Genomic DNA, 17,495 nt, shown 5'->3' on the forward strand with positions numbered 1-17,495 from the left:
CCAGGAATATAAATAATTTGCCATGTCTAACGCAAATGAAAAGAATGTGGAGAAGATGAAGGAAGAAAGGAAGGAAGGAAGGAAGGAAGGAAAGAAATTGTAAAACACACCATTATGGTATTTTGCATTCATTCTCAAAGTGTGGTCCACAGACCCCCCTCAGAGTCCCCAAGACCCTTGCAGGGGGTCTGCGAAGTCAAAGCTTTTAAAATCAATCAGAAGGAGGAGGAGAAGGAGAAAAACTTTTCACCGTGTTGACATTTGCACTAAATGGTACAGAAGAAATGGCAGGGAAAACTGCTGGTGCGTTAGTACAAAATAAAGGCAGTGGCACTAACGTGTGTGAGTTGATCGCTGTATTCTCCACTACCAAACACAGCAAAGGGAAAGAAAAGCCAGTTTCACCTAAGGATGTCCACTTTTAGAAAGCAGTAGAAATGGTTATTTTTATTGAATCAACTCGTGATATGTGTTTTTTTAATATTCTATGTGACAAAGTGGAATTACATGTAAAGCACTTTTGCTGCATGTTGAAGTACAGTATTTGTCTCTAGAAAAGCCCTTGTATGATTATTGAGATGTGAGCTGAACTATTCAGTGTTTTCATGAAATACCATTTTACTTAGAAAAAATGACTGAGAGACATGCTACTCAGAATTGAGTATCAGACACATATTTTCTTGAAAAATGCCAGTGATGAAAAACAATAGATAGCATATGTCAATAGGGAAAATTGAACTTTCAGGTGAAAATGAGAATTTTAGAAGACTTGTAACTATCATCCTGAGTTTGACAGCTTCCTAACGTTCGAAGACTTTTTCTGATGTCATTGGTAATAATATTTTTAAATGTGTCTTTAAAAATTTATATAAAGAAATGTGCCAATATTTGCAGGATCTATCTGAATAATTCATTGAAGTAATATTTTCGTAACGCCTATTGAACAATATTTTATAAAGTGTTTATGGGGTGAAAGAGTCATTCATCAAAGTGAAAGACAGACCAATGGATTTTGATGTAGTAGAGTACATAAAGTTTAATGATGTAATTTCAGAGATCACAGCACAACTGTTAGAATATACCGTTTGTAGAGTGTGATCTAGTATCCTAGAAGAATATTTACAATTATCTGAAAATGTTGTTAAAATACTCTTCCCTTTTCCTACTACATAACCATGTGAGGCCATAATTTCTTTATATACCTCAACTTAAACAACAGATTGCAACAGATTGAATATAGAAACACATCTGAGATTACACCTGTTTTCTATTAAGCCAGACATTTGCAAAAATGTAAAACAATGCCATTCTTCTATGTGTTTTTTTTGTTTTGGAAAATATAGGTTTTTTCATAAAATATTTTATTTATGTTAATATGCATGGGTTTAATATTCTTCTTTTAAAATGATTTAATACACAAAATACTTCTTAACTTCTCATTTTTAATTCCTAACATAATTTTGATAGATGTACCCCACATAAACAGAAGCTCTTTGGATTTCACAATAATTTTTAAAAGTGTAATGGAGACCTGAGACTTTAAAAACTACTAGTGAGTGGGATAAGTACACAGGTTTTAGAATCATAAAGACATAGTTTTGTATCTTGGTTCACGCCATATACTTGACAAGTAACCTTGGTCACTTACTGGACTAGTAACCTTGGTCAAGTTATTGATTGGGAATTATGAATATAAAGGGTATGGGTCTAGAACATTACTTAATACAAAGAAGACCTCTGATAAATGTTGGCAACTATTATAATTATCACCATAGCCCTGTTAAGATCATCTTCCTACAACTATTGTGCTATCTGACTACAAGTATCCACAATTACTTGAGAATAGACTATAATTCCCTATGAGGAAGGTCATTCCTTTTGATATGAAGAACCCACTGTTTTTGTTTCTGGTCTTCTGGCCTGACAGGTTACCAACTTACTACTCATTGTGGTGTACAGTAAGTGCAGAAATACCCAAATCCACTTGTTATGCAGATGTATCTACCTTAATGAACTGGACACACTGTCACAGCAACTGCAAAGTTCCATTGGGTTGATTAAGAGTGTTTTTGTTTTCTGCTGCTCTGTGTTGGCTCATAATGTTGTGAAGCTGGCAGGCTGAACCCTCACACAACCCTCCTCTTCGGCGTGTCAGGAGACACACTCTCCAGTTTAGAGTCTTGGAGGTACAGCTAATGATGGGTGTGAGAAGAGCCCTCTGGCCTTCCCATCTGTTTATCTCTTTGAGGCCCTGAGCACTTACTCCGTGAGGAGTGGAAGTATTTTGTCACAGGCTGGGGAAGAGTGAAGAAGGGCTACGGGAAAGGGTAGTCTCACTGCAGGGGACATTTGGGAAGGAGATACTTTTCACGTGCAGGTATGAGAGAGCTTGAGTGTGGAGAGCTGAGGAATTCTGACGCTAATTCTACACTGAAATGCTTTCCAACTTGGAAGGATATTTATATGGGGCTGGTTAGGAAGTACCATGCTTCTTTTATCCGAATTTGAAGTAATTCCTCCTATTTCCTTCATGCAATTATTACATATTGCATGGATGGATTAGAAATTTCTGTGTGGATAAAAATGTATCCATAACCCCAAAGTCACAGAGTTAAGTAGAAGTATATAATGGAGACTCTCTTTTTATTTTGTACCAGTTAAGCTAAGAAGTCAGGAAATCACTTTCTACAGTAAAAAGAAACATGGATTTGGACTTCACATTCTATTAAGTCCTTGGCCATGGTAATGAATAACAAAGAAGATTTTTTTCTCCTTAATATATTTCTTAGTAAACTAAAACATATTACGCATTTACCAGAATGAAAGACCCTCTAGTGCGTATATTGTAAATGTAGCTCAGTAGGAGATAATATGAGGCTAAAAGTGGGAAAAAAAAATAGAGGACAGGTCATGGAAAATAATTTTAATTCACTGAATGATTTCCTCTTCAATTAGGAATGTTCCAGAAACACGTGGATTATTGCATATCTTAAAATTTTTTGGAACATGGTAATGGAAGAAAGATCTTATTTTACGTTGGAAGTTGCTAATATCTTTGTAAGTCTCTGGTAGAATTTTATCAGTTTTCATAAATATCTAGTTATGAAACTATAAATCACTTTCAGACCCTCTTTAGGGATGTGCAAAAAAGACAACAAACATTCATTTTTCAACTTGCAACCTACGCAAGAGATAGGAACTTGGTGTTGATTATCCAGCTGTTTGCAATTCTAAAAATGAATCTCCTCAGTTACTTCCCCTTTAAGTAAAAAAGGAAAACGGAAATATTTAGTAATTCTTATCAATCACATTTTTCAAGCATGAAGAGGTGTGGAAAATATTTTTTTGATAAAAGTTTCACATTTCTAAATTATTATTCCAAAGTTATGCAATTATTCCAATTTTATGAAAAGTAAATGTGATAACTATTCAGGACTCTCCTACTACACATATTAACTTGCCAATGGAATAAACAATGGCCCAAATCTAGTATTTGGTATAAAATTTCAACTCATGTCACACTTTTAGACTAAAAGCGATTTTACATACCCTTCTTTGGAAGATCCTTTTTCTAGGAGCTGGACCCGCCTCATTACTATAGATTGTCTGTTGTCCTACTATTAGAACTGACTCACACTAATTTCCTATCCCTGTATATTTTTCAAAAATTATGGCAGCTGGCTGAATGCCAGAGGTCTGTTAGTGGAAAAACCCTTAAGGATTAATTGCTTACATTCTCCTCTTGTAAGGTGTCCGTGACCTGTGAAAAGACAATGTCGGAACTTGTCCCTTGATGAGTATATTTGCAAGCATGTAGGTCGTGGCCTCCTACCTTCTTGGGACAGTGTTCATTTACCTGAACAGTGAGAATCTTCATGCTTCCCCCAAGCGGTCTGAGTCCTGTTGCATTGTCATTTTAAAAATTACTGTCATCCAGCTGCAGAGAGGTTCTTCATGTCACTGAGAAGTTATTGTCTGTTCTTCTAAGCTATGTCTTTCTTCCATATCGCACAACTATTTTAAACCTAAACTACATTTCTAAAGCTTTCTACTAACTTCTAAGACACTCCTCCAACCATTGTGTCCCCCCCGATTTTGCCATAAAAAGCGGAGTCCAACAGGAATGAACCCCTTTAACTTTCCACGCCCCCAGCTACAACTGTATTTATATCTGCTTTACAGTATTATTTTCTTATTATTAGTTTTATAAGCAAAGATGTTCCTCCTTTTTTCCCCAAAGGGAATGTTTGTCCCTTATGCACTCATCTCCTGCCACCTGCTCATGGACCCTTCTCATTTGTCAAGCAGTTATTATTATTAATTAAACAACCATTTCCAGTGCATACTGTGTGCAAGACATCAAACCAGAGGTTATGAATACAAAGATGAAAACCATTTAGATGGACAAGAGACAAGCGGAGAGTTGATTTTAAGAACTTTGGTTGCTTCTATGCTGAGGAGGACGTATCAGGTACTGTGGAAGCTCAGGCTGCAGAAAGGTTCCGGGCAAGTTGGGAAAGGTTTAAGAAGTCAATATATAAGTTGAGACTTAAAATGTCAGTAAGAATTTGCCTGTCGGACAGGCAAGAATAGGCTGCATGTGTCCTTCCCTAGAAGTCCTGCAGTAAATTAACTGATTAGCTTTTAAAAATCAAACATTTTCCAACTTTACTTGAGCAGACAGCAGTGATGAGTCAACAGAGAGGCACATGGAGAGATGACAGCTCTGCTGGGTGAGCCCAGAGCCTCCTCCTAAGAGTTCTTACGAGAACCATACCAATGCTAGTATGAAACTTCTGCTTCTAAACTATGTGTTGTACTCAAAACATTGTTACTTTTCAATTTTTAAAATTCATTAAAAAATTTTTACTTCGCAGTCCTTTTGTTCTCAGAGGAGGTTCATATAGGGCTCTGCTATATATGGATGCTTAGAGCTGAAGGCCTAGCCCAGATTGTTACTTCTTCCTGGACCATGGTTCAGTTCATTTTTAGTTGCCAAAACCAAAGGAATCAAGCTCAACTTCTTTCAGCAATATAAAATTATTTTTGACATGATAATTTGATATATATTTTTTCTTTTTTTATTGAAGTATAGTTGATTTATAATATTGTGTTATTTTCAGGTGTACAGCACAGTGATTCAGTTATTTTTTCTGATTATATTCTGTTATAGACTATTATAAGATATTGAATGTAATTTCCTGTGCTATACAGTAAATCCTTGTTGCTTCTCTATTTTATGTAAAGTAGTTTGTATCTGTTAATCCCATCCCCTGATATATTTTTATTTTTTTTTGTTGCATTTTATTTCTTTCCCTATTCTATTCAAATATTTAAGATCCTTTTATTCCTTTATCTCAGAAGCATTTGCAAAAGCTACTCCAAGGCCACTGTTCTTGCACTGGGTGTAAATAGGGTCTCCCAGAGAGAAGCATAGAAAGAAGAAAGCCTTGAAAACAGGTGAAGAGATGATTTCTCCCAGACATGAAGAGGTCTGAAGTGAGTAGGGTTCACCTATTGGTCTGTGGCAGATGGAAAATGGGAGAAGGAAAAATGATTGCAGAGGGCTGTGTGGTGCACCCAGGAGAACTGGACCCTGGTCAGTAGGTCTTTGGGCCCTTTCAGAGATTCAAGTGCCCCAAGTGGGTCACACAAGTAGCTATAGCCACCTGGTTGCAAGGCCCCTCAACACCAGTTATAAGATGGCTGTAATTTATTTTGAAATACTTCTTAGCAGACAGTATAATACACATAAGTGTGTTGAAGCTCCGATGCTTTCAGAAAGCTGTGAGGCTGGTGTGGTGGTCAGATTTCTAAGGTGGCCCCCAAATTGCCAGCTCCCTGAGTGCATCTTCTTCCTGTTATTTACACATCAGTCTAGGTACCGCTGTGAAGGGAGTCTACAGGTGTAATTGTTTCCAAATCAGTTGACTTTCTAATAGAGAGATTACAGGGGAGGGCCTATAAAAAATAGGCTAGGAGGTTATAATTTAGTTCTTTTTGCCTCAAAACATTAGCATCAAAGATCTTCTAATGATAGACTACCAAGAGATTCTGGAGATTGACCCAGTATTAAATACCGGATTAATTATAGCAACTATTTATTTACTCACTGACCAATAAATTACTTTAACGTCTAGAACCAAATAAAAATTAAATAAATAATAAAATACAGTGAATTCATAAGAAATATGCAATTCTATGTTAACCTCTGGCACTGTTATAGAATGAGGTTGTTTCTTTATCATTCACTGAATATATGATTTAAAAGAGGGTAAAACATCTCAGTAAAATCTAGGAAGTTACATTTAATACAATTGTGATTTACATAAATAATTGCTTCCATGACTCCTGATTGTCAGGAGCCATTAGCCTCTTGTGTTTCTGCACATTTTACAAGCAAGGTACTAACTGCCCTTTTGTCCCAGATCGTCTTTTCAAAGATGTGTGTATTGTGAATAGCCTTGAAAAATACCGTGTTTGCTCCATTTGGAGCAAAGGGCAGATTTTCTTTCCGTTCAGTGTAATAAAGACAATGTCTTCTTCCAGAAGAAAGGCCAGGTTTGCTTTTGCCCGTTAGAAAAAGATTCAGGTTCTGTGTGTAACTCCTCAGCTGTGATGCATCCCTACTGCATGTGTGGCATCCACATGGACCTGCCTACATCACACCCGTGTAACTTGGGGAAGTAGGAGAACCAACACAAATATGCCATGTTCATGCTGTTTTCTGTAATGTGAATAGTACTTCATCTCAAATCCAGGAGTCTCCTGTCTTCTGCTAGCATCAGTGAAACCAGAATAACTGGTTAGCTGCAATTAGTTTAAAATCATATCCTTCAAAGTTCTTGATCCTGATTAGCTTATAAACACAACTGATTCCTGGCACACTCTAGGTGTTTCCTATTTTATAAAACAGAGTTTTGATAAAAAGTAACCAATGGATTTTTCCTCACTGATTTGTATAAAATAGGTAATGAGATTACTTTTCTACCTCAACTTCTAAATGTGTGATTCATTTAAAAAAATTAAAATGGACTCTTTCATAACCTTCAAAACCTTAACAAAACATTATCTTCCTAAGTCACTTGGGGAATTTGGCTTCAATCACTTCTCCTACCTTTATCAACAAAAAAATAATAATGAAGGAATGTTCTTTGCTTACTTATTTGTAGTTGCCAAAATTTGGGGGTGGAAAAAGAAATACTTTTTAAGAATGTACCTTTTTTGGTTAATTATAGAAACAAAATATTCTCATTAATTCTCCTTTCTAAATGTTCTATCAAATTCCTTGCAAGAATACTATTAATTTTCTTCAGTATTTACTGCAGGAAAGTTGTTGCAGAACATTAATGAAAGTGAGAACAATTATGATACAAACTGTGACTTTAAGCACTTTATTCTATTAAATAGTTCCATTCAGCCATAAACTAATTTTGTAAATGGAAACTTTTATTTTACATTTAAATTTTAAAAACTCCTAAGTCAGAAATAGACTGTGTAAAGCAAAGCTGAGGGCTCTGTATACATAATCGCTTTGGACCTGTTTACTGAATTAAGAGTGTATTGTGTGGTCAGCTGACTGTATGTGTACAGACAGCCGGTCTTTCTCTGGAACCAATTAACACCGTTAAAAAGCCAGAGAAGGGCTTTAACTGTCTGCTCTGTAACACATCCTAAAGTGTTATATAACTGGCCAGTCGTTTTGTTTTGGTTTGCTTTGATTTCGCCTTCTGAATGGTTCATTACTGAGTCCTATAGCATCTCTACAACATAATGGTCTGGAGAAGTTTTTAAGAACAAGAAAACACAAAAACATTTCCAACTTGTCAACTAAGTCGAAAAACATCCTAATAGTTCAGTGTAGGTTGTATGGTATATTCCATAGCCTGTGTAGTCACAACAGCTTTGTTTGTTGCTTGTTTGTTTTTCAGGAGATGCTATTCTGCAGGAAAGAAAGTAGGGAAACAGAAGACAAAGACAGAGACAGAGAGGGAAAATGAGAGAGAGACAGAAAGAAAAAGAGAAGATATACACTTTCTGGAAAGCAAGCATTATCACCTTCCACAATCATGATAAGAGGCTTTATCCCAAAGCAGACACTTAGTCACCATGACAGGTGCTTTTACTTGCTAGAGAAGATTGATTGTATCCCTTGAAATCTGGGGTCCTGTGACCTCACCATTGCAGATACATCTTACTTGCATCATCAGCATTCCATTTGTCAGTCATAGAGTAAGCTTAGGAAGCTCATAATGAAACAATACTTTTCTTTCACATCTTTGATAATCCCTAGAAGACCCTGGATTGTGGAGAACTGCTCAAATATTGAATTGGCTTTAAATTCTCTAGAAACTATGAATAGCCAATTCTCCCACAGCCTGAAGAAGATGGAGATTATAAGCCATAAATCTACAAGGAAATGGGTGCTCTTTTGGGCCTATAGTTTGAAGAAGGAGGAGAAGGTTTGCCAGCTGTAAAGACTTCAAATCCTTCTATGTCTCTTTTTTCAACTGGAGGAGGTGATGAGTTAAATGAACTATCAGCCTACGAGATGTATCACTGTATCTTCTGCATCTCTGAGGCATCTGACCCTTCATCTCTTGCATTATTCCACCCTTCTTTTACTCCTACAGCAAGGAGGAGAAGGGAGATTTTGTAGCTAAGCTACCAGAGCATTTGTTTTGTAGGAACTCCAAAACATGAATCTCAATCAATCACTTGGTGGGTGGTGCTAATGAGGTCAAATTTACAAATTTAGACTCCACCTGAGCCAGCTATTTGGCAGCAAATCATTACTGTAGGGTGATAGAGTTCTGGATTTTATTTTAAGTTCAATAAGAAGATGGTGATGGCTTTCAAGCAGAGGACAGGTAAAATCCATTTTGCCCTGTAAGTAGATCACTGTAGATGCTACAAGAATGAGGGCTAAGAGTAGAAATCGGAAGTCAGATAGAGGATTGTGGTGGATATATTTTTATTGACCCCGACAGATCCACTCTCCACCTTTCTTTATACTCTCCTTCTCCACCCCACCTCCACCCCAGGATGCTGACTACAAGAACTGGAACCCCAGCAGCAACTTTTTCCTGGTGGCTTCCAGCTCTGCTTGGCCAGCGGGGATCATGGGCAGGAAATGAGGGAGAGGGAGAAAGTAAGATCAAGGCATTTATTCACCAGGCTCATTCCCTGCTAGGTCGCCTCACCTGGCTGTGTCCCGCTATTGGAAGCTGAAGCGACTGCCCTATGGTCCTCATCACTCAGCTCTCTGCCCAGCTGCCGACAACCCTTTCTCAACCTTTGCTCCCTTGTGACTATTCTTGGAGTACTCTACTATCCCTCGTTGTCTTTGCATAAACCCTGCCAGTAGCTTTGGAAATAACCCCTTCATAAAACCTTCAATTACTAAGCTCGGATGTCCCATGTGTTTCTATCCAGGAACCTGCATCCAGAGGCTATCTTAGTATTTCAGGCAAGAGATAATGATGAACCTGCATCCAGAGGCTATCTTAGTATTTCAGGCAAGAGATAATGATGATATGATATAAGGGAGTGGTTGTGAAGATAGATAGAATTAGACTGACTTGAGATGTATTCTGGAGTTAGAATCACAGGATTTGTTGAAAGATATGATGTGGGATTTAAGAAAAAGGAGGACAAATCCAGGATGATTCCAACCAAAACAAGTGGTTCAATGGAAGGTAATACCTCTTATTTATAAGGGAAAAGTGGAAATGGAATAGAGTTGGAAGATAGGAAAAGGGCAAGAAAACGTCATTGTAAGGTGCTTGGGAGATATCCAAGTGGGAATACCAAGAAGTAGTAAAATAAATAATTATGGATTTCAAGGGAGGTCAGGATGGTAAGTTTGTTATTCTTCACTTCGTCGGTGGTATTTGAATGTCATGACTGACTGCCATCACCCAGGACGTGGGCACAATTAGAAAGAAGTCTGAGGTCTGATCTCTGGTCAAGGAGAAAAGGTGATGCCTGAAGTTGAGTGAGAAAGAGTAGTGAGTGAGGTAGAAGGCAACCTAGGAGAAAGGCATCATGAAAGCTCAAAAAAAGGATGTTAGAAGAGGAACGTTAAACACATCTTAGAATTGGCCAACAGTTGCGGAGGGTTTGAATGGGATGAGAATGGATAGGTATTCGTTGAATTTTGCTGGCAATTTTGACAATATTAGTTTCTATGCATATTTTGACCAAACCAGACTAATTGGAAGAATGACTGGGAGAGAAACAAGTAGAAACATCATTTGTAAGTAATGCTTTTAGTAGTAAATTTATTTATGAAAGAAATTTCCTTTCTCTCCAGGAAAGAAATGGAGATATGGGTGGTATGTGAGAAGAAAGGAAGACTGTTTTTCTTGTTTTTAAGATGGGATAAGTTTGAATGAGAATGATAGAATAGATAAGGAGTAACTAATGCTGATAAGCAGAGAGGCAAAGAGATAAGTAGCAACTTCTTCGAAAAGGTGAGAGAGATCCACAGCAGGAGAACACAGAATGACCTCTTTTTTTTTTTTTTTAAGTTTATGCAACTTAAAAAAAAATTTAATTGACTTTGTCCGAAGAATGGAGGGCAACTTTCAGATATTATAATGAAGAGAATAAAGTAGTATATGTTTTTAAACAATCATTATCGTATCAGTTAGAATATTATAGTACAAACAATGAAGAATACACGGGAGTAATGTTAAAAAGATATTTCCCCCTTCTGCAAGCATGGCATGACCTCAGAATGGATATACAGCATTAAAAGAGCCTTATTGGTTGTTCCATGCCCTTTTCTAAGTCGTAAAACAAATAACAGTAATTTTCCTCAGTGTTCCAGGGCACATGGAAAACGTCACGCGTTTTCAATAATTGTGTGTCCCTCATCCAGACTTTCACTATTTCCTTTTTCTGTCTGCACCGGTTAGTTGTTTCGTATTTATCTCTTAGAGTATATTTTAATTTTATTGTTAAATGCTTTCCCAAAAAAAGCTGCAAAAGAGAAAGAGCCACCATAATGCGAATATTGTGTGTAACTACTATCTGTTTCAAAAGAAAAAAATCAGAAAGCTTTACTTGATATAAATATTTTGGTCAAAAAACAACCTGTTTTCAAACAGAGACACTTCAAACCCAAAAGTGGTGTGAGGCTCAGAGGCGGACGTTCTAGAACGGTGTACGAAGAGAGAATGAGAAAACTTGTTTAACTTTTACAACGATCGGTGGTTACTATAATGGGAGTTTCCAGACAGCAAGGAATTGGTTTAAAGTGATTATCTTATACCATTTTAGGAGGACAACTTAAGTTTTGTTTATGATCATTAGAAGCATTTACAAGAAATTACCTAAGTTAAATTTTACTTACATTCATGAACTAAGCTAAATTAAGTTTGGCTTACATGGCTTAACTGGTTTTGTCTGGTTGGGGAATTTTCAAGTCTGGTCTCTATGCTACTGAATTTTAACACAAGAAATTTGACAGAAAGTATCCATAGACAGATCTTTTTTGATTTCAGTATTTATAAATTAAAGTTTATTAACATGAGTCTAATTGCTTACTCTTTATAGTGGCCATTTTGCTAGAAAACTGAATTCAAATTTTGTTTCCCAAATGTTTGTTTCCTACAGTATGAATTATTTTGAATCTTATCTTTGGAAAAAATATAAAATATCCACTAGATTGTATAAAATAATCCCAATAAATGTGTTTATATAATGAAAATTAAATTTTCATTTAAGGTGAATGGTGATATACAGATGCAGCTAGATTATATCCTTTGACAAAATAATGTATCATAAAATTATCTGAAATCTTTGACAGATATTTTCTGAAGTCATTTTCCAGATGCATAGCCTAGGAGTGAGAACACAGGCTTGGAGACAGGTGGATTTGGCTCTAAATACCAGTTGTCACATCTATGAGTCATATGATAATAGATCAGTGGAAATATTCAAATCAAAATATTGCTTAAAGTACTGAAGGAAATCATGTAACAATAAAAAACAGCACAGTTCTGGGCTTCCCTGGTGGCGCAGTGGTTGAGAATCTGCCGGCCAATGCAGGCGACACGGGTTCGAGCCCTGGTCTGGGAAGATCCCACATGCCGCGGAGCAACTGGGCCCGTGAGCCACAACTACTGAGCCTGCGCGTCTGGAGCCTGTGCTCCGCAACAAGAGAGGCCGCAATAGTGAGAGGCCCGCGAACCGCGATGAAGAATGGCCCCCGCTTGCCGCAACTAGAGAAAGCCCTCACACAGAAACGAAGACCCAACACAGCCAAAAATAAAAAAAATAATAAATTTTTTTAAAAAAAGCACAGTTTTATTTTCCTTTTCTTCACCCTCTATTTCCATATTTCTAGGTTTTTAATTACTTTGTTATTTTGATAAAAAACACACATGAAATTTGTCATTTTAACCATTTTTAAGTGTACAGCTAAGCAGAGTTAAGTACATTCACGTCATTATGAAACAGATCTCCAGAACTTTTTCATCCTGCAAATTTGAAACACTACACCCATTAAAAAAGAATTGCTCTCCGCCAACCCCTTCTACACACTCCCAGGTAACCACCATTCCACTCCCTGTGTCTATAAATTTGACTACTTTAGATATTTCACGTAAGTGGAATCACACAGTATTTATCTTTTTTTTTCTCAAGCCTCCCAGATTTTATTTCAATAATGTCAATTAAAAACCTTCCCCAGATATCCCTACACACAATTCATCACTTTCTTTTTTTTTCCTATTTTTCACTCTTTTTTTTTTTTTTTTTTAATTTTTGGCTGTGTTGGGTCTTCGTTGCTGTGTGTGGGCTTTCTCTAGTTGTGGCGAGTGGGGGCTACTCTTCGTGTGGTGCGTGGGCTTCTCATTGCAGTGGTTTCTCTTCTAGCGGAGCACAGACTCTAGGTGTGTGGGCTTCAGTAGTAAACAGTATTTATCTTTCTGTGACTGATTTATTTTACTTAGCATAATGTGTTCAAAATTCATCCATGTTGTAGCATGTTACAGGATTGCCTCCCTTCTTAAGGCTGAATGATATTCCATTGTAGGCAAACCCACAGCCAACATCGTTCTCAATGGTGAAAAACTGAAACCATTTCCTCTAAGATCAGGAACAAGACAAGGTTGTCCACTCTCACCACTATTATTCAACATAGTTTTGGAAGTTTTAGCCACAGCAATCAGAGAAGAAAAATAAATAAAAGGAATCCAAATTGGAAAAGAAGAAGTAAAGCTGTCACTGTTTGCAGATGACATGATACTATACATAGAGAATCCTAAAGATGCCACCAGAAAACTACTAGAGCTAATTAATGAATCTGGTAAAGTAGCACGATACAAAATTAATGCACAGAAATCTCTTGCATTCCTATACACTAATGATGAAAAATCTGAAAGAGAAATTAAGGAAACACTCCCATTTACCATTGCAACAAAAAGAATAAAATACCTAGGAATAAACCTACATAAGGAGGCAAAAGACCTGTATGCAGAAAACTATAAGACACTGATGAAAGAAATTAAAAGATGATATAAAACAGATGGAGAGATATACCATGTTCTTGGATTGGAAGAATCAACACTGTGAAAATGACTCTACTACCCAAAGCAATCTACAGATTCAATGCAATCCCTATCAAACTACCAATGGCATTTCTAACGGAACTAGAACAAAAAATTGCATCATTTGTGTGGAAACACAAAAGACCCTGAATAGTCAAAGCAATTTTGAGGAAGAAAAACGGAGCTGGAGGAATCAGGCTCCTGGCCTTCAGACTACACTACAAAGCTACAGTAATCAAGACAGTATGGTACTGGCACAAAAACAGAAATATAGATCAATGGAACAGGATAGAAAGCCCAGAGATAAACCCACGCACATATGGTCACCTTATTTTTGATAAGGAGGCAAGAATATGCAAAGGAGAAAAGAAAGCCTCTTCAATAAGTGGTGCTGGGAAAACTGGACAGCTACATGTAAAAGAGTGAAATTAGAACACTCCCTAACAGCATACACAAAAATAAACTCAAAATGGATTTAAGACCTAAATGTAAGGCCAGACGCCATCAAACTCTTAGAGGAAAACACAGGCAGAAGACTCTATGACATACATCACAGCAAGGTCCTTTTTGACCCACCTCCTAGAGAAATGGAAAAAAAAACAAAAATAAACAAATGGGACCTAATGAAACTTAAAAGCTTTTGCACAGCAAAGGAAACCATAAACAAGATGAAAAGACAACCCTCAGAATGGGAGAAAATATTTGCAAATGAAGCAACTGACAAAGGATTAATCTCCAAAATTTACAAGCAGCTCATGCAGCTCAATATCAAAAAAACAAACAACGCAATCCAAAAATGGGCAGAAGACCTAAATACACATTTCTCCAAAGAACATATACAGATTGCCAATAAACACATGAAAGGATGCTCAACATCATTAATCATTAGAGAAATGCAAATCAAAACTACAATGAGGTATCACCTCACACTAGTCAGAATGGCCATCATCAAAACATCTACAGACAATAAATGCTGGAGAGGGTGTGAAGAAAAGGGAACCCTCTTGCACTGTTGGTAGGAATGTAAATTGATACAGCCACTACGGAGAACAGTATGGAGGTTCCTTAAAAAACTAAAAACAGAACTACCATATGACCCAGCCATCCCACTACTGGGCATATACCCTGAGAAAACCATAATTCAAAAAGAGTCATGTACCACAATGTTCACTGCAGTTCTATTTACAATAGCCAGGACATGGAAGCAACCTAATTGTCCATCGACAGATGAATGGGTAAAGAAGATGTGGCACATATATACAATGGAATATTACTCAGCCATAAAAAGAAACGAAATTGAGTTATTTGTAGTGAGGTGGATGGACCTAGAGACTGTCATACAGAGTGAAGTAAGTCAGAAAGAGAAAAACAAATACTGTATGCTAACACATATATATGGAATCTAAAAAAAAAAAATATGGCTCTGAAGAACCTAGGGGCAGGACAGGAATAAAGACGCAGACGTAGAGAATGGACTTGAGGACACGGGGAGGGGGAAGGGCAAGCTGGGACGAAGTGCGAGAGTGGCATGGACATATATACACTACCAAATGTAAAATAGATAGCTAGTGGGAAGCAGCCGCATAGCACAGGGAGATCAGCTCGGTGCTTTGTGACCACCTAGAGGGGTGGGATAGGGAGGGTGGGAGGGAGACGCAAGAGGGAGGGGATATGGGGATATATGTATATGTATAGCTGATTCACTTTGTTATACAGCAGAAACTAACACACCATTGTAAGGCAAATATACTCTAATAGAGATGTTAAAAAAAATATTCCATTGTATGTATATACTCCAATTTGTTTATCCATTCCTCCTTCATTGGATATTTTAGTTGCTTCCATCTCTTGGCTACTATGAACACCGATGTGCAGCTACCTTTTGGGGACCCTGCTTTGAATTCTTTTGGATATATACACAGAAGTAAGAATGCTGGATCATATGACAGTTCTATTTAAATTTTTTTGAGGAAACTTTGTACCATTTTCCATTGCTGTTGGACCATTTTAAAAGCACACCAACAGTGCACAAGGATTCCAATTTCTCCGACATCCTCAAAAACAGCTGTTATTTTCTGGGGGTTTTTCTGGTTGTTTCGTTTTTTGTTTTGTGTTATAATAGCTGTCCTAATGGGTGCCAGCTGATATCTCACTGTGGTTTCCCTTTGTATATTTCTGATTATCAGTGATGTTGAATGTCTTCTCATATGCTTCTTGGCCATTCATTTTCCATCACTGGAGAAATGTCCATTCAAGTCCTTTGCCCATTTTTTAATTGGTTTATTTGATTTTTTGTTCTTGAGTTTTAGGACTTCTTTACATATTCTGGATAGTAATGTCTTATCAGATATATGATTTGCAAATATTTTCTCCCATTCTATAGGTTGCCTTTCACTCTATGGATTATATCCTTTGATGCACAAAAGTTCTTAACAGTTACTCTATTTTTGCTTTTGTTGCCTGAGGTTTTGATGTCATATCCAAGAAATCATTGCCAAATCCAATGTCATGAAGGTTTTCCCCTATGTTTTCTTTGAGGAATTTTAGAGTTGTAGGTCTCCTATTTCAGCCTTTAATCCATTTGGAGTTAATTGTTGTGTATGGTATAAGATAAGGGTCTAACTGCAGTCTTTTGCATGTGGATATCCCATTGTCTCAACACAGTTTGTGGAGAAGACTCTCCTTTCCTCACTGAGTGCTCTTGGCACCCATGTCAAATGTCATTTAATCATTACACAAAGATTTATTTCTGGGCTTTCTATTCTTTGCATCAGTCTATTTGTCTTTATGTCAATACAACACTGTTTTGATCACTAGCTTTGTAATATGTGTTGAGATCAGAAAGTGTGAGTCCTCTAAATTTGTTTCTCTTTTTAAAAATAGTTTTGACTATTTGAAATCCCTTGATATTCCATATGAATTTTAGGATGAATTTTTCCAAATCTCCCCAAAATACTATTGGGATCCTGATAGGGATTGCGCTGAATCTGCAGATAGTTTTGGGTACTATGGACATTTCAACAACACATTAAGTCTTCCAATCCATGAAAATGGGATTTTTTTTCCCATTTATTGTGTCTTTTAAAATTTCTTTCAACAATGTTTGCAGTTTTCAGAGTACAAGTCTTTCACTTCCTTGGTTAACTTTATTCCTAAGTATTCTATTCTCGTTGATGCTGTTGTAAATGGAATTGTTTTCTTAATTTCTTTCTGGGACAGTTTGTTGTTAGCATATTGAAATAGAACTCTTTTTTGTGTGTTGATTTTGTATCCTGCTTCTTTGCTGAATTTGTTAATTAGTTCTAACGGTTTTGTATGTGTGTATATATGTAATCTTTAGGGTTTTCTACATATAATATAATGTCATCTGAAAACACAGATAATTTTATTTCTTTATCTCCCACTTGGATTCCTTTTATTTCTTTTTCTTTTTTTTTTTTTTTTTTTTTTTTTTTTAATTTCTTTTTCTTATCTTACTGCTCTGGCAAGGACTTTCAATATTATATTGAATAGAAGTGGCAAAAGTGGACATCCTTGCCTTGATTTTTGAGGAAAACCCTTCAGTCTATCATCATTGAGTATGATGTTAGCTGTGGGCTTTTCATAAATGGTCGTTATTATATTGAGGTATTTTTCTTCTGTTCCTAGTTTGTGTTTTTATCATGAAAGGGTGTTGATCCTGTCAAATGCTTTTTCTCTGTCAATTGAGATGATCATATGATTTTTCTCTTCACTCTATTTATATATCACATTGATTGATTTTCATATGCTGAACCATCCTTGAATTCCAGGAATAAATTCCACTTGGTAATGGTGCATAATCCTTTTAATGGTCTGTTGAATTCTATTTGCTAGTATTTTGTTGAGAATTTCGCATTAATATTCAACAGGAATATTCGTCTGTAGTTTTCTTTTCCTGTAGTATCTTTGTCTAGC

The sequence above is a fragment of the Eubalaena glacialis genome, chromosome 20 (assembly GCF_028564815.1).
Source record: "Eubalaena glacialis isolate mEubGla1 chromosome 20, mEubGla1.1.hap2.+ XY, whole genome shotgun sequence".
In the NCBI taxonomy this organism is placed as follows: domain Eukaryota; kingdom Metazoa; phylum Chordata; class Mammalia; order Artiodactyla; family Balaenidae; genus Eubalaena; species Eubalaena glacialis.